This window comes from Carcharodon carcharias, chromosome 4, assembly GCF_017639515.1.
Source record: "Carcharodon carcharias isolate sCarCar2 chromosome 4, sCarCar2.pri, whole genome shotgun sequence".
Classification (NCBI taxonomy): domain Eukaryota; kingdom Metazoa; phylum Chordata; class Chondrichthyes; order Lamniformes; family Lamnidae; genus Carcharodon; species Carcharodon carcharias.
The window spans coordinates 82855641-82880108 of record NC_054470.1 but is presented as its reverse complement, the minus strand read 5'-3'; positions in this window follow the sequence as shown (position 1 = coordinate 82880108).

Here is a 24468-nt window from a genome sequence, read left to right as displayed (position 1 = left end):
TGACAGCAGAATATAAAAGTGCTTGAGAAACAAGGACCCGGAGACTGACAGCGGAATATAATAGAGCCGGAGAGAGGAGGACACGGAGTCTTACAGCAGAATATAATAGAGCGGGAGAGAGGAGGAGTCGGCGACTGACAGCAGAATATAATAGAGCGGGAGAGAGGAGGACCTGGAGACTGACAGCGGAATATAATAGAGCGGGGGAGAGGAGGATTCGCACACTGACAGCAGAATATAATAGAGCGGGAGAGAGGAGGTCCCGGAGACTGACAGCAGAATATAATAGAGCGGAGAGAGTAGGACCCGGAGACTGACTGCAGAATATAATAGAGTGGGACAGATGAGGACCCTTAAACTGACCGCCGAATATAAGAGAGCGGGAGAGAGGAGGACCCAGAAACTGACAGCAGAATATAATAGAGCAGGAGAGAGGAGGAGCCAGAGACTGACAGCGGAATATAATAGAGCAGGAGAGAGGAAGGACCGGAGACTAACAGCGGAATATAATAGAGCAGGAGAGAAGAGGATTCGCACACTGACAGCAGAATATAATAGAGCGGGAGTGAGGAGGTCCCGGAGAGTGACAGCAGAATATAATAGAACAGGAGAGAGCAGGACCCGGAGACTGACTGCAGAATATAATAGAGTGGGACAGATGAGGACCCTTAAACTGACCGCTGAATATAAGAGAGCGGGAGAGAGGAGGACCCAGAAACTGACAGCGGAATATAAAAGAGCTTGAGAGAGAAGGTCCCGGAGACAGTGGAAAATAAAAGAGCTGGAGGGTGGAGGGCCCGGAGACTGACAGCGGAATTTCAAAGAATGGGATAGTGGAGGACTCGGAGACTGACAGCGGAATATAAAAGAGATGGAGAGAGGAGGACCCACAGCCTGACAAGACAATATAGTAGAGCGGGAGAAAGAAGGGCCCGGAGACTGACAGGGGAATATAATAGAGCGTGAGAGAGGAGGACCCGGAGCCTGACAGCAAAATATAATAGAACGGGAGAGAGCTGGACCCGGAGACTGACAGCAGAATATAACAGAGCGGGAGAGAGGAGTACCCAGAGACTGACACCAGAATATAATAGAGTGGGAGAAAGGAGGACCCAGAAACTGACAGCGGAATATAATAGAGAGGGGGAGAGGAGGACCCAGAGACTGACAGTGGAATATAAAATTGCGGGAGAGAGGAGGACCTAGAGACTGACAGCGGAATATAAAAGAGTGGGAGAGGGTAGGACCTAGAGACTGACAGCGGAATATAATAGAGCAGGAGAAAGGAGGGCCTGGAGACTGACAGCGGAATATAATAGAGAGGGAGAAAGGTGGACCTGGAGACTGACAGCAGAATACAATAGAGCGGAAGAGTGGACGTCTCGGAGACTGACAGCGGAATATAATAGAACGGGAGAGAGGAGGACCCGGAGACTGACAGCATAATATAAAAGTGCGGGAGAGAGGAGGACCCAGAGACTGACAGCAGAATATAATAGAGCGGGAGAGAGCAGGACCTGGAGACCGACTGCAGAATATAATAGAGTGGGACAGATGAGGACCCTTAAACTGACCGCTGAATATAAGAGAGCGGGAGAGAGGAGGACCCAGAAACTGACAGCGGAATATAAAAGAGCTTGAGAGAGAAGGTCCCGGAGACAGTGGAAAATAAAAGAGCTGGAGGGTGGAGGGCCCGGAGACCTGACAGCGGAATTTCAAAGAATGGGATAGTGGAGTTTTCGGAGACTGACAGCGGAATATAAAAGAGATGGAGAGAGGACGACCCACAGCCTGACAAGACAATATAGTAGAGCGGGAGAAAGAAGGGCCCGGAGACTGACAGGGGAATATAATAGAGTGTGAGAGAGGAGGACCCGGAGCCTGACAGCAAAATATAATAGAACGGGAGAGAGCTGGACCCGGAGACTACCAGCAGAATATAACAGAGCGGGAGAGAGGAGTACCCAGAGACTGACACCAGAATATAATAGAGTGGGAGAAAGGAGGACCCAGAAACTGACAGCGGAATATAATAGAGAGGGGGAGAGGAGGACCCAGAGACTGACAGTGGAATATAAAATTGCGGGAGAGAGGAGGACCTAGAGACTGACAGCGGAATATAAAAGAGTGGGAGAGGGTAGGACCTAGAGACTGACAGCGGAATATAATAGAGCAGGAGAAAGGAGGGCCTGGAGACTGACAGCGGAATATAATAGAGAGGGAGAAAGGTGGACCTGGAGACTGACAGCAGAATACAATAGAGCGGAAGAGTGGAGGTCTCGGAGACTGACAGCGGAATATAATAGAACGGGAGAGAGGAGGACCCGGAGACTGACAGCATAATATAAAAGTGCGGGAGAGAGGAGGACACGGAGCCTGACAGCGGAATGTATCATTGCGGGGTAGAGAATGCCCTGGAGACTGACAGCATAATATAATAGAGCGGGAGAGAGGAGGACCCGCAGACTTACAGTGGAATATAATAGAGCTGGATAGAGGAGAAGCTGGAGACTGACAGCAGAATATAATAAGGCGGGAGAGAGGAGGACTGACAGCTGAATATAATAGAGCCAGAGAGATGGACCCAGAGACTGACAGCACAATATTATAGAGCGGGTGAGAGGAGGACACGGAGACTGACAGCAGGTTATAATAGAGCGGGAGAGAGGAGGACCCGGAGACTGACAGCAGAATATAATAGAGCGGGAGAGCGGAGGACATGGAGACTGACAGCGGAATATAATAGAGAGGGAGAGAGGAGGACCCAGGGTCTGACTGCGGAATATAATAGAGTGGGAGAGAGGAGGAACCGGAGACCAGCAGCGGAATATAATAGAGCAGGAGAGAGGAGGACTCGGAAACTGACAGCAGAATATAATTGAGTGGGAGAGAGGGGGACCCAAAAACTGACAGCGGAATATAATAGAGCGGGAGAGAGGAGGACCCAGAGCGTGACATCTGAATATAAAAGTGCGGGAGAGAGTAGGACCTGGAGGCAGAAATCGGAATATAAAAGAGCGGGAGAGACGAGGTCCCGGAGACAGTGTAAAATAAAAGAGCTGGAGGGGGGAGGGCCTGGAGACTGACAGCGGAATATATAAGAATGAGATAGTGGAGGACCCGGAGACTGACAGCAGAATATAATAGAGCGGGAGAGAGGAGGACCTAGAAACTGACAGCGGAATATAATAGAGCGGGAGAAAGTAGGATCCAGAGAGTGACAGCTGAATATAAAAGTGCGGGAGAGAGGAGGACCTAGAGACTGACATCCGAATATAAAAGAGCGGGAGAGAGGAGGTCCTGGAGACAGTAGAAAATAAAAGAGCTGGAGGGGGGAGGGCCTGGAGACTGACAACGGAGTATAAAAGATTGGGATAGTGGAGGACACGGAGACTGACAGCGGAATATAAAAGAGAGGGAGTGAGGAGGACCCGGAGCCTGACAAGACAATATAATACAGCGGGAGAGAGAAGGACTCGGAGACTGACTGCAGATTATAATAGAACGGGAGAGAGGAAGACCCAGAGCCTGACACTGGAATATAAAAGAGCAGGAGAGAGGCTGACCCGGACACAGATAGCGAATTATTATAGTGCGGGAGAGAGGAGGACCTGGAGACTGAGAGCGGAATATAATAGAGCTGGAGAGGGTAGGACCCAGAGACTTACAGCAGAATATAAAACTGCGGGAGAGAGGAGGACCTAAAGACTGACAGCGGAATATAATAGAGCAGGAGAAAGGTGGACCTGGAGAATGACAGCAGAATATAATAGAGTGGGAGAGAGGAAGCCTCGGAGACTGACAGCGGAATATAATAGAACGGGAGAGAGGAGGACCCGGAGCCTGACAGTGCAATAAAATAAAGCGGGAGAGAGGAGCACCTGGAGACTGACAGCAGAACATAAAAGAGCCGGAGAGAGGAGGACGCGGAGCCTGACAGCGGAATATTAAAGTGCGGGAGAGAGAATGGCTTGGAGACTGACAGCAGAATATAATAGAGCGGGAGAGAGGAGCAACCGCAGACTGTCAGTGGAATATAATATAGCAAAAGAGAGGAAGACTCGGAAAACTGACAGCAGAATGGAATAGAGGAGAGAGGAGGACTCAGAAACTGACAGCGGACTGTAATAGAGCTGGAGTGAGGAGAAGCCGGAGACTGACAGCAGAATATAAAAGTGCTTGAGAAACAAGGACCCAGAGACTGACAGCGGAATATAATAGAGCCGGAGAGAGGAGGACACGGAGTCTTACAGCAGAATATAATAGAGCGGGAGAGAGGAGGAGTCGGCGACTGACAGCAGAATATAATAGAGCGGGAGAGCGGAGGACATGGAGACTGACAGCGGAATATAATAGAGAGGGAGAGAGGAGGACCCAGGGTCTGACTGCGGAATATAATAGAGTGGGAGAGAGGAGGAACCGGAGACCAGCAGCGGAATATAATAGAGCAGGAGAGAGGAGGACTCGGAAACTGACAGCAGAATATAATTGAGTGGGAGAGAGGGGGACCCAAAAACTGACAGCGGAATATAATAGGGCAGGAGAGAGGAGGACCCATAGCGTGACATCTGAATGTAAAAGTGCGGGAGAGAGTAGGACCTGGAGGCAGAAATCGGAATATAAAAGAGCGGGAGAGACGAGGTCCCAGAGACAGTGTAAAATAAAAGAGCTGGAGGGGGGAGGGCCTGGAGACTGACAGCGGAATATATAAGAATGAGATAGTGGAGGACCCGGAGACTGACAGCAGAATATAATAGAGCGGGAGAGAGGAGGACCTAGAAACTGACAGCGGAATATAATAGAGCGGGAGAAAGTAGGATCCAGAGAGTGACAGCTGAATATAAAAGTGCGGGAGAGAGGAGTACCTAGAGACTGACATCCGAATATAAAAGAGCGGGAGAGAGGAGGTCCCGGAGACCGTAGAAAATAAAAGAGCTGGAGGGGGGAGGGCCCGGAGACTGACAACGGAGTATAAAAGATTGGGATAGTGGAGGACACGGAGACTGACAGCGGAATATAAAAGAGAGGGAGTGAGGAGGACCCGGAGCCTGACAAGACAATATAATAGAGCGGGAGAGAGAAGGGCTCGGAGACTGACTGCAGAATATAATAGAACGGGAGAGAGGAAGACCCAGAGCCTGACACTGGAATATAAAAGAGCAGGAGAGAGGCTGACCCGGACACAGATAGCGAATTATTATAGTGCGGGAGAGAGGAGGACCTGGAGACTGAGAGCAGAATATAATAGAGCTGGAGAGGGTAGGACCCAGAGACTTACAGCAGAATATAAAACTGCGGGAGAGAGGAGGACCTAAAGACTGACAGCGGAATATAATAGAGCAGGAGAGAGGAGGCCCTGGAGACTGACAGCAGAATATAATAGAGCGGGAGAAAGGTGGACCTGGAGAATGACAGCAGAATATAATAGAGTGGGAGAGAGGAAGCCTCGGAGACTGACAGCGGAATATAATAGAACGGGAGAGAGGAGGACCCGGAGCCTGACAGTGCAATAAAATAAAGCGGGAGAGAGGAGCACCTGGAGACTGACAGCAGAACATAAAAGAGCCGGAGAGAGGAGGACGCGGAGCCTGACAGCGGAATATTAAAGTGCGGGAGAGAGAATGGCTTGGAGACTGACAGCAGAATATAATAGAGCGGGAGAGAGGAGCAACCGCAGACTGTCAGTGGAATATAATATAGCAAGAGAGAGGAAGACTCGGAAAACTGACAGCAGAATAGAATAGAGGAGAGAGGAGGACTCAGAAACTGACAGCGGACTATAATAGAGCTGGAGTGAGGAGAAGCCGGAGACTGACAGCAGAATATAAAAGTGCTTGAGAAACAAGGACCCGGAGACTGACAGCGGAATATAATAGAGCCGGAGAGAGGAGGACACGGAGTCTTACAGCAGAATATAATAGAGCGGGAGAGAGGAGGACTCGGCGACTGACAGCAGAATATAATAGAGCGGGAGAGAGGAGGACCTGGAGACTGACAGCGGAATATAATAGAGCGGGGGAGAGGAGGATTCGCACACTGACAGCAGAATATAATAGAGCGGGAGAGAGGAGGTCCCGGAGACTGACAGCAGAATATAATAGAGCGGAGAGAGTAGGACCCGGAGACTGACTGCAGAATATAATAGAGTGGGACAGATGAGGACCCTTAAACTGACCGCCGAATATAAGAGAGCGGGAGAGAGGAGGACCCAGAAACTGACAGCAGAATATAATAGAGCAGGAGAGAGGAGGAGCCAGAGACTGACAGCGGAATATAATAGAGCAGGAGAGAGGAAGGACCGGAGACTAACAGCGGAATATAATAGAGCAGGAGAGAAGAGGATTCGCACACTGACAGCAGAATATAATAGAGCGGGAGTGAGGAGGTCCCGGAGAGTGACAGCAGAATATAATAGAGCAGGAGAGAGCAGGACCCGGAGACTGACTGCAGAATATAATAGAGTGGGACAGATGAGGACCCTTAAACTGACCGCTGAATATAAGAGAGCGGGAGAGAGGAGGACCCAGAAACTGACAGCGGAATATAAAAGAGCTTGAGAGAGAAGGTCCCGGAGACAGTGGAAAATAAAAGAGCTGGAGGGTGGAGGGCCCGGAGACTGACAGCGGAATTTCAAAGAATGGGATAGTGGAGGACTCGGAGACTGACAGCGGAATATAAAAGAGATGGAGAGAGGAGGACCCACAGCCTGACAAGACAATATAGTAGAGCGGGAGAAAGAAGGGCCCGGAGACTGACAGGGGAATATAATAGAGCGTGAGAGAGGAGGACCCGGAGCCTGACAGCAAAATATAATAGAACGGGAGAGAGCTGGACCCGGAGACTGACAGCAGAATATAACAGAGCGGGAGAGAGGAGTACCCAGAGACTGACACCAGAATATAATAGAGTGGGAGAAAGGAGGACCCAGAAACTGACAGCGGAATATAATAGAGAGGGGGAGAGGAGGACCCAGAGACTGACAGTGGAATATAAAATTGCGGGAGAGAGGAGGACCTAGAGACTGACAGCGGAATATAAAAGAGTGGGAGAGGGTAGGACCTAGAGACTGACAGCGGAATATAATAGAGCAGGAGAAAGGAGGGCCTGGAGACTGACAGCGGAATATAATAGAGAGGGAGAAAGGTGGACCTGGAGACTGACAGCAGAATACAATAGAGCGGAAGAGTGGACGTCTCGGAGACTGACAGCGGAATATAATAGAACGGGAGAGAGGAGGACCCGGAGACTGACAGCATAATATAAAAGTGCGGGAGAGAGGAGGACCCAGAGACTGACAGCAGAATATAATAGAGCGGGAGAGAGCAGGACCTGGAGACCGACTGCAGAATATAATAGAGTGGGACAGATGAGGACCCTTAAACTGACCGCTGAATATAAGAGAGCGGGAGAGAGGAGGACCCAGAAACTGACAGCGGAATATAAAAGAGCTTGAGAGAGAAGGTCCCGGAGACAGTGGAAAATAAAAGAGCTGGAGGGTGGAGGGCCCGGAGACCTGACAGCGGAATTTCAAAGAATGGGATAGTGGAGTTTTCGGAGACTGACAGCGGAATATAAAAGAGATGGAGAGAGGACGACCCACAGCCTGACAAGACAATATAGTAGAGCGGGAGAAAGAAGGGCCCGGAGACTGACAGGGGAATATAATAGAGTGTGAGAGAGGAGGACCCGGAGCCTGACAGCAAAATATAATAGAACGGGAGAGAGCTGGACCCGGAGACTGACAGCAGAATATAACAGAGCGGGAGAGAGGAGTACCCAGAGACTGACACCAGAATATAATAGAGAGGGAGAAAGGAGGACCCAGAAACTGACAGCGGAATATAATAGAGAGGGGGAGAGGAGGACCCAGAGACTGACAGTGGAATATAAAATTGCGGGAGAGAGGAGGACCTAGAGACTGACAGCGGAATATAAAAGAGTGGGAGAGGGTAGGACCTAGAGACTGACAGCGGAATATAATAGAGCAGGAGAAAGGAGGGCCTGGAGACTGACAGCGGAATATAATAGAGAGGGAGAAAGGTGGACCTGGAGACTGACAGCAGAATACAATAGAGCGGAAGAGTGGAGGTCTCGGAGACTGACAGCGGAATATAATAGAACGGGAGAGAGGAGGACCCGGAGACTGACAGCATAATATAAAAGTGCGGGAGAGAGGAGGACACGGAGCCTGACAGCGGAATGTATCATTGCGGGGTAGAGAATGCCCTGGAGACTGACAGCATAATATAATAGAGCGGGAGAGAGGAGGACCCGCAGACTTACAGTGGAATATAATAGAGCTGGATAGAGGAGAAGCTGGAGACTGACAGCAGAATATAATAAGGCGGGAGAGAGGAGGACTGACAGCTGAATATAATAGAGCCAGAGAGATGGACCCAGAGACTGACAGCACAATATTATAGAGCGGGTGAGAGGAGGACACGGAGACTGACAGCAGGTTATAATAGAGCGGGAGAGAGGAGGACCCGGAGACTGACAGCAGAATATAATAGAGCGGGAGAGCGGAGGACATGGAGACTGACAGCGGAATATAATAGAGAGGGAGAGAGGAGGACCCAGGGTCTGACTGCGGAATATAATAGAGTGGGAGAGAGGAGGAACCGGAGACCAGCAGCGGAATATAATAGAGCAGGAGAGAGGAGGACTCGGAAACTGACAGCAGAATATAATTGAGTGGGAGAGAGGGGGACCCAAAAACTGACAGCGGAATATAATAGAGCGGGAGAGAGGAGGACCCAGAGCGTGACATCTGAATATAAAAGTGCGGGAGAGAGTAGGACCTGGAGGCAGAAATCAGAATATAAAAGAGCGGGAGAGACGAGGTCCCGGAGACAGTGTAAAATAAAAGAGCTGGAGGGGGGAGGGCCTGGAGACTGACAGCGGAATATATAAGAATGAGATAGTGGAGGACCCGGAGACTGACAGCAGAATATAATAGAGCGGGAGAGAGGAGGACCTAGAAACTGACAGCGGAATATAATAGAGCGGGAGAAAGTAGGATCCAGAGAGTGACAGCTGAATATAAAAGTGCGGGAGAGAGGAGGACCTAGAGACTGACATCCGAATATAAAAGAGCGGGAGAGAGGAGGTCCTGGAGACAGTAGAAAATAAAAGAGCTGGAGGGGGGAGGGCCTGGAGACTGACAACGGAGTATAAAAGATTGGGATAGTGGAGGACACGGAGACTGACAGCGGAATATAAAAGAGAGGGAGTGAGGAGGACCCGGCGCCTGACAAGACAATATAATACAGCGGGAGAGAGAAGGACTCGGAGACTGACTGCAGAATATAATAGAACGGGAGAGAGGAAGACCCAGAGCCTGACACTGGAATATAAAAGAGCAGGAGAGAGGCTGACCCGGACACAGATAGCGAATTATTATAGTGCGGGAGAGAGGAGGACCTGGAGACTGAGAGCGGAATATAATAGAGCTGGAGAGGGTAGGACCCAGAGACTTACAGCAGAATATAAAACTGCGGGAGAGAGGAGGACCTAAAGACTGACAGCGGAATATAATAGAGCAGGAGATAGGTGGACCTGGAGAATGACAGCAGAATATAATAGAGTGGGAGAGAGGAAGCCTCGGAGACTGACAGCGGAATATAATAGAACGGGAGAGAGGAGGACCCGGAGCCTGACAGTGCAATAAAATAAAGCGGGAGAGAGGAGCACCTGGAGACTGACAGCAGAACATAAAAGAGCCGGAGAGAGGAGGACGCGGAGCCTGACAGCGGAATATTAAAGTGCGGGAGAGAGAATGGCTTGGAGACTGACAGCAGAATATAATAGAGCGGGAGAGAGGAGCAACCGCAGACTGTCAGTGGAATATAATATAGCAAAAGAGAGGAAGACTCGGAAAACTGACAGCAGAATGGAATAGAGGAGAGAGGAGGACTCAGAAACTGACAGCGGACTGTAATAGAGCTGGAGTGAGGAGAAGCCGGAGACTGACAGCAGAATATAAAAGTGCTTGAGAAACAAGGACCCAGAGACTGACAGCGGAATATAATAGAGCCGGAGAGAGGAGGACACGGAGTCTTACAGCAGAATATAATAGAGCGGGAGAGAGGAGGAGTCGGCGACTGACAGCAGAATATAATAGAGCGGGAGAGCGGAGGACATGGAGACTGACAGCGGAATATAATAGAGAGGGAGAGAGGAGGACCCAGGGTCTGACTGCGGAATATAATAGAGTGGGAGAGAGGAGGAACTGGAGACCAGCAGCGGAATATAATAGAGCAGGAGAGAGGAGGACTCGGAAACTGACAGCAGAATATAATTGAGTGGGAGAGAGGGGGACCCAAAAACTGACAGCGGAATATAATAGGGCAGGAGAGAGGAGGACCCATAGCGTGACATCTGAATGTAAAAGTGCGGGAGAGAGTAGGACCTGGAGGCAGAAATCGGAATATAAAAGAGCGGGAGAGACGAGGTCCCAGAGACAGTGTAAAATAAAAGAGCTGGAGGGGGGAGGGCCTGGAGACTGACAGCGGAATATATAAGAATGAGATAGTGGAGGACCCGGAGACTGACAGCAGAATATAATAGAGCGGGAGAGAGGAGGACCTAGAAACTGACAGCGGAATATAATAGAGCGGGAGAAAGTAGGATCCAGAGAGTGACAGCTGAATATAAAAGTGCGGGAGAGAGGAGGACCTAGAGACTGACATCCGAATATAAAAGAGCGGGAGAGAGGAGGTCCCGGAGACCGTAGAAAATAAAAGAGCTGGAGGGGGGAGGGCCCGGAGACTGACAACGGAGTATAAAAGATTGGGATAGTGGAGGACACGGAGACTGACAGCGGAATATAAAAGAGAGGGAGTGAGGAGGACCCGGAGCCTGACAAGACAATATAATAGAGCGGGAGAGAGAAGGGCTCGGAGACTGACTGCAGAATATAATAGAACGGGAGAGAGGAAGACCCAGAGCCTGACACTGGAATATAAAAGAGCAGGAGAGAGGCTGACCCGGACACAGATAGCGAATTATTATAGTGCGGGAGAGAGGAGGACCTGGAGACTGAGAGCAGAATATAATAGAGCTGGAGAGGGTAGGACCCAGAGACTTACAGCAGAATATAAAACTGCGGGAGAGAGGAGGACCTAAAGACTGACAGCGGAATATAATAGAGCAGGAGAGAGGAGGCCCTGGAGACTGACAGCAGAATATAATAGAGCGGGAGAAAGGTGGACCTGGAGAATGACAGCAGAATATAATAGAGTGGGAGAGAGGAAGCCTCGGAGACTGACAGCGGAATATAATAGAACGGGAGAGAGGAGGACCCGGAGCCTGACAGTGCAATAAAATAAAGCGGGAGAGAGGAGCACCTGGAGACTGACAGCAGAACATAAAAGAGCCGGAGAGAGGAGGACGCGGAGCCTGACAGCGGAATATTAAAGTGCGGGAGAGAGAATGGCTTGGAGACTGACAGCAGAATATAATAGAGCGGGAGAGAGGAGCAACCGCAGACTGTCAGTGGAATATAATATAGCAAGAGAGAGGAAGACTCGGAAAACTGACAGCAGAATAGAATAGAGGAGAGAGGAGGACTCAGAAACTGACAGCGGACTATAATAGAGCTGGAGTGAGGAGAAGCCGGAGACTGACAGCAGAATATAAAAGTGCTTGAGAAACAAGGACCCGGAGACTGACAGCGGAATATAATAGAGCCGGAGAGAGGAGGACACGGAGTCTTACAGCAGAATATAATAGAGCGGGAGAGAGGAGGAGTCGGCGACTGACAGCAGAATATAATAGAGCGGGAGAGAGGAGGACCTGGAGACTGACAGCGGAATATAATAGAGCGGGGGAGAGGAGGATTCGCACACTGACAGCAGAATATAATAGAGCGGGAGAGAGGAGGTCCCGGAGACTGACAGCAGAATATAATAGAGCGGAGAGAGTAGGACCCGGAGACTGACTGCAGAATATAATAGAGTGGGACAGATGAGGACCCTTAAACTGACCGCCGAATATAAGAGAGCGGGAGAGAGGAGGACCCAGAAACTGACAGCAGAATATAATAGAGCAGGAGAGAGGAGGAGCCAGAGACTGACAGCGGAATATAATAGAACAGGAGAGAGGAAGGACCGGAGACTAACAGCGGAATATAATAGAGCAGGAGAGAAGAGGATTCGCACACTGACAGCAGAATATAATAGAGCGGGAGTGAGGAGGTCCCGGAGAGTGACAGCAGAATATAATAGAGCAGGAGAGAGCAGGACCCGGAGACTGACTGCAGAATATAATAGAGTGGGACAGATGAGGACCCTTAAACTGACCGCTGAATATAAGAGAGCGGGAGAGAGGAGGACCCAGAAACTGACAGCGGAATATAAAAGAGCTTGAGAGAGAAGGTCCCGGAGACAGTGGAAAATAAAAGAGCTGGAGGGTGGAGGGCCCGGAGACTGACAGCGGAATTTCAAAGAATGGGATAGTGGAGGACTCGGAGACTGACAGCGGAATATAAAAGAGATGGAGAGAGGAGGACCCACAGCCTGACAAGACAATATAGTAGAGCGGGAGAAAGAAGGGCCCGGAGACTGACAGGGGAATATAATAGAGCGTGAGAGAGGAGGACCCGGAGTCTGACAGCAAAATATAATAGAACGGGAGAGAGCTGGACCCGGAGACTGACAGCAGAATATAACAGAGCGGGAGAGAGGAGTACCCAGAGACTGACACCAGAATATAATAGAGTGGGAGAAAGGAGGACCCAGAAACTGACAGCGGAATATAATAGAGAGGGGGAGAGGAGGACCCAGAGACTGACAGTGGAATATAAAATTGCGGGAGAGAGGAGGACCTAGAGACTGACAGCGGAATATAAAAGAGTGGGAGAGGGTAGGACCTAGAGACTGACAGCGGAATATAATAGAGCAGGAGAAAGGAGGGCCTGGAGACTGACAGCGGAATATAATAGAGAGGGAGAAAGGTGGACCTGGAGACTGACAGCAGAATACAATAGAGCGGAAGAGTGGAGGTCTCGGAGACTGACAGCATAATATAAAAGTGCGGGAGAGAGGAGGACACGGAGCCTGACAGCGGAATGTATCATTGCAGAGTAGAGAATGCCCTGGAGACTGACAGCATAATATAATAGAGCGGGAGAGAGGAGGACCCGCAGACTTACAGCGGAATATAATAGAGCTGGATAGAGGAGAAGCTGGAGACTGACAGCAGAATATAATAAGGCGGGAGAGAGGAGGACTGACAGCTGAATATAATAGAGCCAGAGAGATGGACCCAGAGACTGACAGCACAATATTATAGAGCGGGTGAGAGGAGGACCCGGAGACTGACAGCAGGTTATAATAGAGCGGGAGAGCGGAGGACATGGAGAATGACAGCGGAATATAATAGAGAGGGAGAGAGGAGGACCCAGGGTCTGACTGCGGAATATAATAGAGTGGGAGAGAGGTGGAACCGGAGACCAGCAGCGGAATATAATAGAGCAGGAGAGAGGAGGACTCGGAAACTGACAGCAGAATATAATTGAGTGGGAGAGAGGGGGACCCAAAAACTGACAGCGGAATATAATAGGGCGGGAGAGAGGAGGACCCAGAGCGTGACATCTGAATATAAAAGTGCGGGAGAGAGTAGGACCTGGAGGCAGAAATCGGAATATAAAAGAGCGGGAGAGACGAGGTCCCAGAGACAGTGTAAAATAAAAGAGCTGGAGGGGGGAGGGCCTGGAGACTGACAGCGGAATATATAAGAATGAGATAGTGGAGGACCCGGAGACTGACAGCAGAATATAATAGAGCGGGAGAGAGGATGACTTAGAAACTGACAGCGGAATATAATAGAGCGGGAGAAAGTAGGATCCAGAGAGTGACAGCTGAATATAAAAGTGCGGGAGAGAGGAGGACCTAGAGACTGACATCCGAATATAAAAGAGCGGGAGAGAGGAGGTCCTGGAGACAGTAGAAAATAAAAGAGCTCGAGGGGGGAGGGCCCGGAGACTGACAATGGAGTATAAAAGATTGGGATAGTGGAGGACACGGAGACTGACAGCGGAATATAAAAGAGAGGGAGTGAGGAGGACCCGGAGCCTGACAAGACAATATAATACAGCGGGAGAGAGAAGGACTTGGAGACTGACTGCAGAATATAATAGAACGGGAGAGAGGAGCAACCGCAGACTGTCAGTGGAATATAATATAGCAAGAGAGAGGAAGACTCGGAAAACTGACAGCAGAATAGAATAGAGGAGAGAGGAGGACTCAGAAACTGACAGCGGACTATAATAGAGCTGGAGTGAGGAGAAGCCGGAGACTGACAGCAGAATATAAAAGTGCTTGAGAAACAAGGACCCGGAGACTGACAGCGGAATATAAAAGAGCCGGAGAGAGGAGGACACGGAGTCTTACAGCAGAATATAATAGAGCGGGAGAGAGGAGGAGTCGGCGACTGACAGCAGAATATAATAGAGCGGGAGAGAGGAGGACCTGGAGACTGACAGCGGAATATAATAGAGCGGGGGAGAGGAGGATTCGCACACTGACAGCAGAATATAATAGAGCGGGAGAGCGGAGGTCCCGGAGACTGACAGCAGAATATAATAGAGCGGGAGAGAGCAGGACCTGGGGACTGACTGCAGAATATAATAGAGTGGGACAGATGAGGACCCTTAAACTGACCGCCGAATATAAGAGAGCGGGAGAGAGGAGGACCCAGAAACTTACAGCGGAATATAATAGAGCGGGAGAGAGGAGGTCCCGGAGACTGACAGCAGAATATAATAGAGCAGGAGAGAGGAAGGACCGGAGACTAACAGCGGAATATAATAGAGCAGGAGAGAAGAGGGTTCGCACACTGACAGCAGAATATAATAGAGCGGGAGAGACGAGGACCCAGAGACTGACTGCAGAATATAATAGAGTGGGACAGATGAGGACCCTTAAACTGACCGCTGAATATAAGAGAGCGGGAGAGAGGAGGACCCAGGAACTGACAGCGGAATATAAAAGAGCTTGAGAGAGAAGGTCCCGGAGACAGTGGAAAATAAAAGAGCTGGAGGGTGGAGGCCCCGGAGACCTGATAGCGGAATTTCAAAGAATGGGATAGTGGAGGACTCGGAGACTGACAGCGGAATATAAAAGAGATGGAGAGAGGAGGACCCACAGCCTGACAAGACAATATAGTAGAGCGGGAGAAAGAAGGGCCCGGAGACTGACAGGGGAATATAATAGAGCGTGAGAGAGGAGGACCCGGAGCCTGACAGCAAAATATAATAGAACGGGAGAGAGCTGGACCCGGAGACTGACAGCAGAATATAACAGAGCGGGAGAGAGGAGTACCCAGAGACTGACACCAGAATATAATAGAGTGGGAGAAAGGAGGACCCAGAAACTGACAGCGGAATATAATAGAGAGGGGGAGAGGAGGACCCAGAGACTGACAGTGGAATATAAAATTGCGGGAGAGAGGAGGACCTAGAGACTGACAGCGGAATATAAAAGAGTGGGAGAGGGTAGGACCTAGAGACTGACAGCGGAATATAATAGAGCAGGAGAAAGGAGGGCCTGGAGACTGACAGCGGAATATAATAGAGAGGGAGAAAGGTGGACCTGGAGACTGACAGCAGAATACAATAGAGCGGAAGAGTGGAGGTCTCGGAGACTGACAGCGGAATATAATAGAACGGGAGAGAGGAGGACCCGCAGACTTACAGTGGAATATAATAGAGCTGGATAGAGGAGAAGCTGGAGACTGACAGCAGAATATAATAAGGCGGGAGAGAGGAGGACTGACAGCTGAATATAATAGAGCCAGAGAGATGGACCCAGAGACTGACAGCACAATATTATAGAGCGGGTGAGAGGAGGACCCGGAGACTGACAGCAGGTTATAATAGAGCGGGAGAGAGGAGGACCCGGAGACTGACAGCAGAATATAATAGAGCGGGAGAGAGGAGGACATGGAGACTGACAGCGGAATATAATAGAGAGGGAGAGAGGAGGACCCAGGGTCTGACTGCGGAATATAATAGAGTGGGAGAGAGGAGGAACCGGAGACCAGCAGCGGAATATAATAGAGCAGGAGAGAGGAGGACTCGGAAACTGACAGCAGAATATAATTGAGTGGGAGAGAGGGGGACCCAAAAACTGACTGCGGAATATAATAGAGCGGGAGAGAGGAGGACCCAGAGCGTGACATCTGAATATAAAAGTGCGGGAGAGAGTAGGACCTGGAGGCAGAAATCGGAATATAAAAGAGCGGGAGAGACGAGGTCCCGGAGACAGTGTAAAATAAAAGAGCTGGAGGGGGGAGGGCCTGGAGACTGACAGCGGAATATATAAGAATGAGATAGTGGAGGACCCGGAGACTGACAGCAGAATATAATAGAGCGGGAGAGAGGAGGACCTAGAAACTGACAGCGGAATATAATAGAGCGGGAGAAAGTAGGATCCAGAGAGTGACAGCTGAATATAAAAGTGCGGGAGAGAGGAGGACCTAGAGACTGACATCCGAATATAAAAGAGCGGGAGAGAGGAGGTCCTGGAGACAGTAGAAAATAAAAGAGCTGGAGGGGGGAGGGCCTGGAGACTGACAACGGAGTATAAAAGATTGGGATAGTGGAGGACACGGAGACTGACAGCGGAATATAAAAGAGAGGGAGTGAGGAGGACCCGGAGCCTGACAAGACAATATAATACAGCGGGAGAGAGAAGGACTCGGAGACTGACTGCAGAATATAATAGAACGGGAGAGAGGAAGACCCAGAGCCTGACACTGGAATATAAAAGAGCAGGAGAGAGGCTGACCCGGACACAGATAGCGAATTATTATAGTGCGGGAGAGAGGAGGACCTGGAGACTGAGAGCGGAATATAATAGAGCTGGAGAGGGTAGGACCCAGAGACTTACAGCAGAATATAAAACTGCGGGAGAGAGGAGGACCTAAAGACTGACAGCGGAATATAATAGAGCAGGAGAGAGGAGGCCCTGGAGACTGACAGCAGAATATAATAGAGCGGGAGAAAGGTGGACCTGGAGAATGACAGCAGAATATAATAGAGTGGGAGAGAGGAAGCCTCGGAGACTGACAGCGGAATATAATAGAACGGGAGAGAGGAGGACCCGGAGCCTGACAGTGCAATAAAATAAAGCGGGAGAGAGGAGCACCTGGAGACTGACAGCAGAACATAAAAGAGCCGGAGAGAGGAGGACGCGGAGCCTGACAGCGGAATATTAAAGTGCGGGAGAGAGAATGGCTTGGAGACTGACAGCAGAATATAATAGAGCGGGAGAGAGGAGCAACCGCAGACTGTCAGTGGAATATAATATAGCAAAAGAGAGGAAGACTCGGAAAACTGACAGCAGAATGGAATAGAGGAGAGAGGAGGACTCAGAAACTGACAGCGGACTGTAATAGAGCTGGAGTGAGGAGAAGCCGGAGACTGACAGCAGAATATAAAAGTGCTTGAGAAACAAGGACCCGGAGACTGACAGCGGAATATAATAGAGCCGGAGAGAGGAGGACACGGAGTCTTACAGCAGAATATAATAGAGCGGGAGAGAGGAGGAGTCGGCGACTGACAGCAGAATATAATAGAGCGGGAGAGCGGAGGACATGGAGACTGACAGCGGAATATAATAGAGAGGGAGAGAGGAGGACCCAGGGTCTGACTGCGGAATATAATAGAGTGGGAGAGAGGAGGAACCGGAGACCAGCAGCGGAATATAATAGAGCAGGAGAGAGGAGGACTCGGAAACTGACAGCAGAATATAATTGAGTGGGAGAGAGGGGGACCCAAAAACCTACAGCGGAATATAATAGGGCAGGAGAGAGGAGGACCCATAGCGTGACATCTGAATGTAAAAGTGCGGGAGAGAGTAGGACCTGGAGGCAGAAATCGGAATATAAAAGAGCGGGAGAGACGAGGTCCCAGAGACAGTGTAAAATAAAAGAGCTGGAGTGGGGAGGGCCTGGAGACTGACAGCGGAATATATAAGAATGAGATAGTGGAGGACCCGGAGACTGACAGCAGAATATAATAGAGCGGGAGAGAGGAGGACCTAGAAACTGACAGCGGAATATAATAGAGCGGGAGAAAGTAGGATCCAGAGAGTGACAGCTGAATATAAAAGTGCGGGAGAGAGGAGTACCTAGAGACTGACATCCGAATATAAAAGAGCGGGAGAGAGGAGGTCCCGGAGACCGTAGAAAATAAAAGAGCTGGAGGGGGGAGGGCCCGGAGACTGACAACGGAGTATAAAAGATTGGGATAGTGGAGGACACGGAGACTGACAGCGGAATATAAAAGAGAGGGAGTGAGGAGGACCCGGAGCCTGACAAGACAATATAATAGAGCGGGAGAGAGAAGGGCTCGGAGACTGACTGCAGAATATAATAGAACGGGAGAGAGGAAGACCCAGAGCCTGACACTGGAATATAAAAGAGCAGGAGAGAGGCTGACCCGGACACAGATAGCGAATTATTATAGTGCGGGAGAGAGGAGGACCTGGAGACTGAGAGCAGAATATAATAGAGCTGGAGAGGGTAGGACCCAGAGACTTACAGCAGAATATAAAACTGCGGGAGAGAGGAGGACCTAAAGACTGACAGCGGAATATAATAGAGCAGGAGAGAGGAGGCCCTGGAGACTGACAGCAGAATATAATAGAGCGGGAGAAAGGTGGACCTGGAGAATGACAGCAGAATATAATAGAGTGGGAGAGAGGAAGCCTCGGAGACTGACAGCGGAATATAATAGAACGGGAGAGAGGAGGACCCGGAGCCTGACAGTGCAATAAAATAAAGCGGGAGAGAGGAGCACCTGGAGACCGACAGCAGAACATAAAAGAGCCGGAGAGAGGAGGACGCGGAGCCTGACAGCGGAATATTAAAGTGCGGGAGAGAGAATGGCTTGGAGACTGACAGCAGAATATAATAGAGCGGGAGAGAGGAGCAACCGCAGACTGTCAGTGGAATATAATATAGCAAGAGAGAGGAAGACTCGGAAAACTGACAGCAGAATAGAATAGAGGAGAGAGGAGGACTCAGAAACTGACAGCGGACTATAATAGAGCTGGAGTGAGGAGAAGCCGGAGACTGACAGCAGAATATAAAAGTGCTTGAGAAACAAGGACCCGGAGACTGACAGCGGAATATAAAAGAGCCGGAGAGAGGAGGACACGGAGTCTTACAGCAGAAAATAATAGAGCGGGAGAGAGGAGGAGTCGGCGACTGACAGCAGAATATAATAGAGCGGGAGAGAGGAGGACCTGGAGACTGACAGCGGAATATAATAGAGCGGGGGAGAGGAGGATTCGCACACTGACAGCAGAATATAATAGAGCGGGAGAGAGGAGGTCCCGGAGACTGACAGCAGAATATAATAGAGCGGGAGAGAGCAGGACCTGGGGACTGACTGCAGAATATAATAGAGTGGGACAGATGAGGACCCTTAAACTGACCGCCGAATATAAGAGAGCGGGAGAGAGGAGGACCCAGAAACTTACAGCGGAATATAATAGAGCGGGAGAGAGGAGGTCCCGGAGACTGACAGCAGAATATAATAGAGCGGGAGAGAGCAGGACCCGGAGACTGACTGCAGAATATAATAGAGTGGGACAGATGAGGACCCTTAAACTGACCGCCGAATATAAGAGAGCGGGAGAGAGGACGACCCAGAAACTGACAGCAGAATATAATAGAGCAGGAGAGAGGAGGAGCCAGAGACTGACAGCGGAATATAATAGAGCAGGAGAGAGGAAGGACCGGAGACTAACAGCGGAATATAATAGAGCAGGAGAGAAGAGGGTTCGCACACTGACAGCAGAATATAATAGAGCGGGAGAGACGAGGACCCAGAGCCTGACTGCAGAATATAATAGAGTGGGACAGATGAGGACCCTTAAACTGACCGCTGAATATAAGAGAGCGGGAGAGAGGAGGACCCAGAAACTGACAGCGGAATATAAAAGAGCTTGAGAGAGAAGGTCCCGGAGACAGTGGAAAATAAAAGAGCTGGAGGGTGGAGGCCCCGGAGACCTGATAGCGGAATTTCAAAGAATGGGATAGTGGAGGACTCGGAGACTGACAGCGGAATATAAAAGAGATGGAGAGAGGAGGACCCACAGCCTGACAAGACAATATAGTAGAGCGGGAGAAAGAAGGGCCCGGAGACTGACAGGGGAATATAATAGAGCGTGAGAGAGGAGGACCCGGAGCCTGACAGCAAAATATAATAGAACGGGAGAGAGCTGGACCCGGAGACTGACAGCAGAATATAACAGAGCGGGAGAGAGGAGTACCCAGAGACTGACACCAGAATATAATAGAGTGGGAGAAAGGAGGACCCAGAAACTGACCGCGGAATATAATAGAGAGGGGGAGAGGAGGACCCAGAGACTGACAGTGGAATATAAAATTGCGGGAGAGAGGAGGACCTAGAGACTGACAGCGGAATATAAAAGAGTGGGAGAGGGTAGGACCTAGAGACTGACAGCGGAATATAATAGAGCAGGAGAAAGGAGGGCCTGGAGACTGACAGCGGAATATAATAGAGAGGGAGAAAGGTGGACCTGGAGACTGACAGCAGAATACAATAGAGCGGAAGAGTGGAGGTCTCGGAGACTGACAGCGGAATATAATAGAACGGGAGAGAGGAGGACCCGGAGACTGACAGCATAATATAAAAGTGCGGGAGAGAGGAGGACACGGAGCCTGACAGCGGAATGTATCATTGCGGGGTAGAGAATGCCCTGGAGACTGACAGCATAATATAATAGAGCGGGAGAGAGGAGGACCCGCAGACTTACAGTGGAATATAATAGAGCTGGATAGAGGAGAAGCTGGAGACTGACAGCAGAATATAATAAGGCGGGAGAGAGGAGGACTGACAGCTGAATATAATAGAGCCAGAGAGATGGACCCAGAGACTGACAGCACAATATTATAGAGCGGGTGAGAGGAGGACCCGGAGACTGACAGCAGGTTATAATAGAGCGGGAGAGAGCAGGACCCGGAGACTGACAGCAGAATATAATAGAGCAGGAGAGCGGAGGACATGGAGACTGACAGCGGAATATAATAGAGAGGGAGAGAGGAGGACCCAGGGTCTGACTGCGGAATATAATAGAGTGGGAGAGAGGAGGAACCGGAGACCAGCAGCGGAATATAATAGAGCAGGAGAGAGGAGGACTCGGAAACTGACAGCAGAATATAATTGAGTGGGAGAGAGGGGGACCCAAAAACTGACAGCGGAATATAATAGAGCGGGAGAGAGGAGGACCCAGAGCGTGACATCTGAATATAAAAGTGCGGGAGAGAGTAGGACCTGGAGGCAGAAATCGGAATATAAAAGAGCGGGAGAGACGAGGTCCCGGAGACAGTGTAAAATAAAAGAGCTGGAGGGGGGAGGGCCTGGAGACTGACAGCGGAATATGTAAGAATGAGATAGTGGAGGACCCGGAGACTGACAGCAGAATATAATAGAGCGGGAGAGAGGAGGACCTAGAAACTGACAGCGGAATATAATAGAGCGGGAGAAAGTAGGATCCAGAGAGTGACAGCTGAATATAAAAGTGCGGGAGAGAGGAGGACCTAGAGACTGACATCCGAATATAAAAGAGCGGGAGAGAGGAGGTCCTGGAGACAGTAGAAAATAAAAGAGCTGGAGGGGGGAGGGCCCGGAGACTGACAACGGAGTATAAAAGATTGGGATAGTGGAGGACACGGAGACTGACAGCGGAATATAAAAGAGAGGGAGTGAGGAGGACCCGGAGCCTGACAAGACAATATAATACAGCGGGAGAGAGAAGGACTTGGAGACTGACTGCAGAATATAATAGAACGGGAGAGAGGAAGACCCAGAGCCTGACACTGGAATATAAAAGAGCAGGAGAGAGGCTGACCCGGACACAGATAGCGAATTATTATAGTGCGGGAGAGAGGAGGACCTGGAGACTGAGAGCAGAATATAATAGAGCTGGAGAGGGTAGGACCCAGAGACTTACAGCAGAATATAAAACTGCGGGAGAGAGGAGGACCTAAAGACTGACAGCGGAATATAATAGAGCAGGAGAGAGGAGGCCCTGGAGACTGACAGCAGAATATAATAGAGCGGGAGAAAGGTGGACCTGGAGAATGACAGCAGAATATAATAGAGTGGGAGAGAGGAAGCCTCGGAGACTGACAGCGGAATATAATAGAACGGGAGAGAGGAGGACCCGGAGCCTGACAGTGCAATAAAATAAAGCGGGAGAGAGGAGCACCTGGAGACTGACAGCAGAACATAAAAGAGCCGGAGAGAGGAGGACGCGGAGCCTGACAGCGGAATATTAAAGTGCGGGAGAGAGAATGGCTTGGAGACTGACAGCAGAATATAATAGAGCGGGAGAGAGGAGCAACCGCAGACTGTCAGTGGAATATAATATAGCAAGAGAGAGGAAGACTCGGAAAACTGACAGCAGAATAGAATAGAGGAGAGAGGAGGACTCAGAAACTGACAGCGGACTATAATAGAGCTGGAGTGAGGAGAAGCCGGAGACTGACAGCAGAATATAAAAGTGCTTGAGAAACAAGGACCCGGAGACTGACAGCGGAATATAATAGAGCCGGAGAGAGGAGGACACGGAGTCTTACAGCAGAATATAATAGAGCGGGAGAGAGGAGGACTCGGCGACTGACAGCAGAATATAATAGAGCGGGAGAGAGGAGGACCTGGAGACTGACAGCGGAATATAATAGAGCGGGGGAGAGGAGGATTCGCACACTGACAGCAGAATATAATAGAGCGGGAGAGAGCAGGACCTGGGGACTGACTGCAGAATATAATAGAGTGGGACAGATGAGGACCCTTAAACTGACCGCCGAATATAAGAGAGCGGGAGAGAGGAGGACCCAGAAACTTACAGCGGAATATAATAGAGCGGGAGAGAGGAGGTCCCGGAGACTGACAGCAGAATATAATAGAGCGGGAGAGAGCAGGACCCGGAGACTGACTGCAGAATATAATAGAGTGGGACAGATGAGGACCCTTAAACTGACCGCCGAATATAAGAGAGCGGGAGAGAGGAGGACCCAGAAACTGACAGCAGAATATAATAGAGCAGGAGAGAGGAGGAGCCAGAGACTGACAGCGGAATATAATAGAGCAGGAGAGAGGAAGGACCGGAGACTAACAGCGGAATATAATAGAGCAGGAGAGAAGAGGATTCGCACACTGACAGCAGAATATAATAGAGCGGGAGAGAGGAGGTCCCGGAGAGTGACAGCAGAATATAATAGAGCGGGAGAGAGCAGGACCCGGAGACTGACTGCAGAATATAATAGAGTGGGACAGATGAGGACCCTTAAACTGACCGCTGAATATAAGAGAGCGGGAGAGAGGAGGAACCAGAAACTGACAGCGGACTATAAAAGAGCTTGAGAGAGACGGTCCCGGAGACAGTGGAAAATAAAAGAGCTGGAGGGTGGAGGGCCCGGAGACTGACAGCGGAATTTCAAAGAATGGGATAGTGGAGGACTCGGAGACTGACAGCGGAATATAAAAGAGATGGAGAGAGGAGGACCCACAGCCTGACAGGACAATATAGTAGAGCGGGAGAAAGAAGGGCCCGGAGACTGACAGGGGAATATAATAGAGCGTGAGAGAGGAGGACCCGGAGCCTGACAGCAAAATATAATAGAACGGGAGAGAGCTGGACCCGGAGAGTGACAGTGGAATATAAAAGAGCAGGAGAGGGGCTGACACCGAGACAGATTGCGGAATATTATAGTGCGGGTGAGAGGAGGACCTGGAGACTGACAGCGGAATATAATAGAGCGGGAGAGAGGAGGTCCCGGAGACTGACAACAGAATATAATAGACCAGGAGAGAGCAGGACCTGGAGACTGACTGCAGAATATAATAGAGTGGGACAGATGAGGACCCTTAAACTGACCGCCGAATATAAGAGAGCGGGAGAGAGGAGGACCCAGAAACTGACAGCGGAATATAATAGAGCGGGAGAGAGGAGGTCCCGGAGACTGACAGCAGAATATAATAGAGCGGGACAGATGAGGACCCTTAAACTGACCGCCGAATATAAGAGAGCGGGAGAGAGGAGGACCCAGTAACTGACAGCGGAATATAAAAGAGCTTGAGAGAGAAGGTCCCGGAGACAGTGGAAAATAAAAGAGCTGGAGGGTGGAGGGCCCGGAGACTGACAGCGGAATTTCAAAGAATGGGATAGTGGAGGACTCGGAGACTGACAGCAGAATATAAAAGAGATGGAGAGAGGAGGACCCACAGCCTGACAGGACAATATAGTAGAGCTGGAGAAAGAAGGGCCCGGAGACTGACAGGGGAATATAATAGAGCGTGAGAGAGGAGGACCCGGAGCCTGACAGCAAAATATAATAGAACGGGAGAGAGCTGGACCCGGAGACTGACTGTGGAATATAAAAGAGCAGGAGAGGGGCTGACACAGAGACAGATTGCGGTATATTATA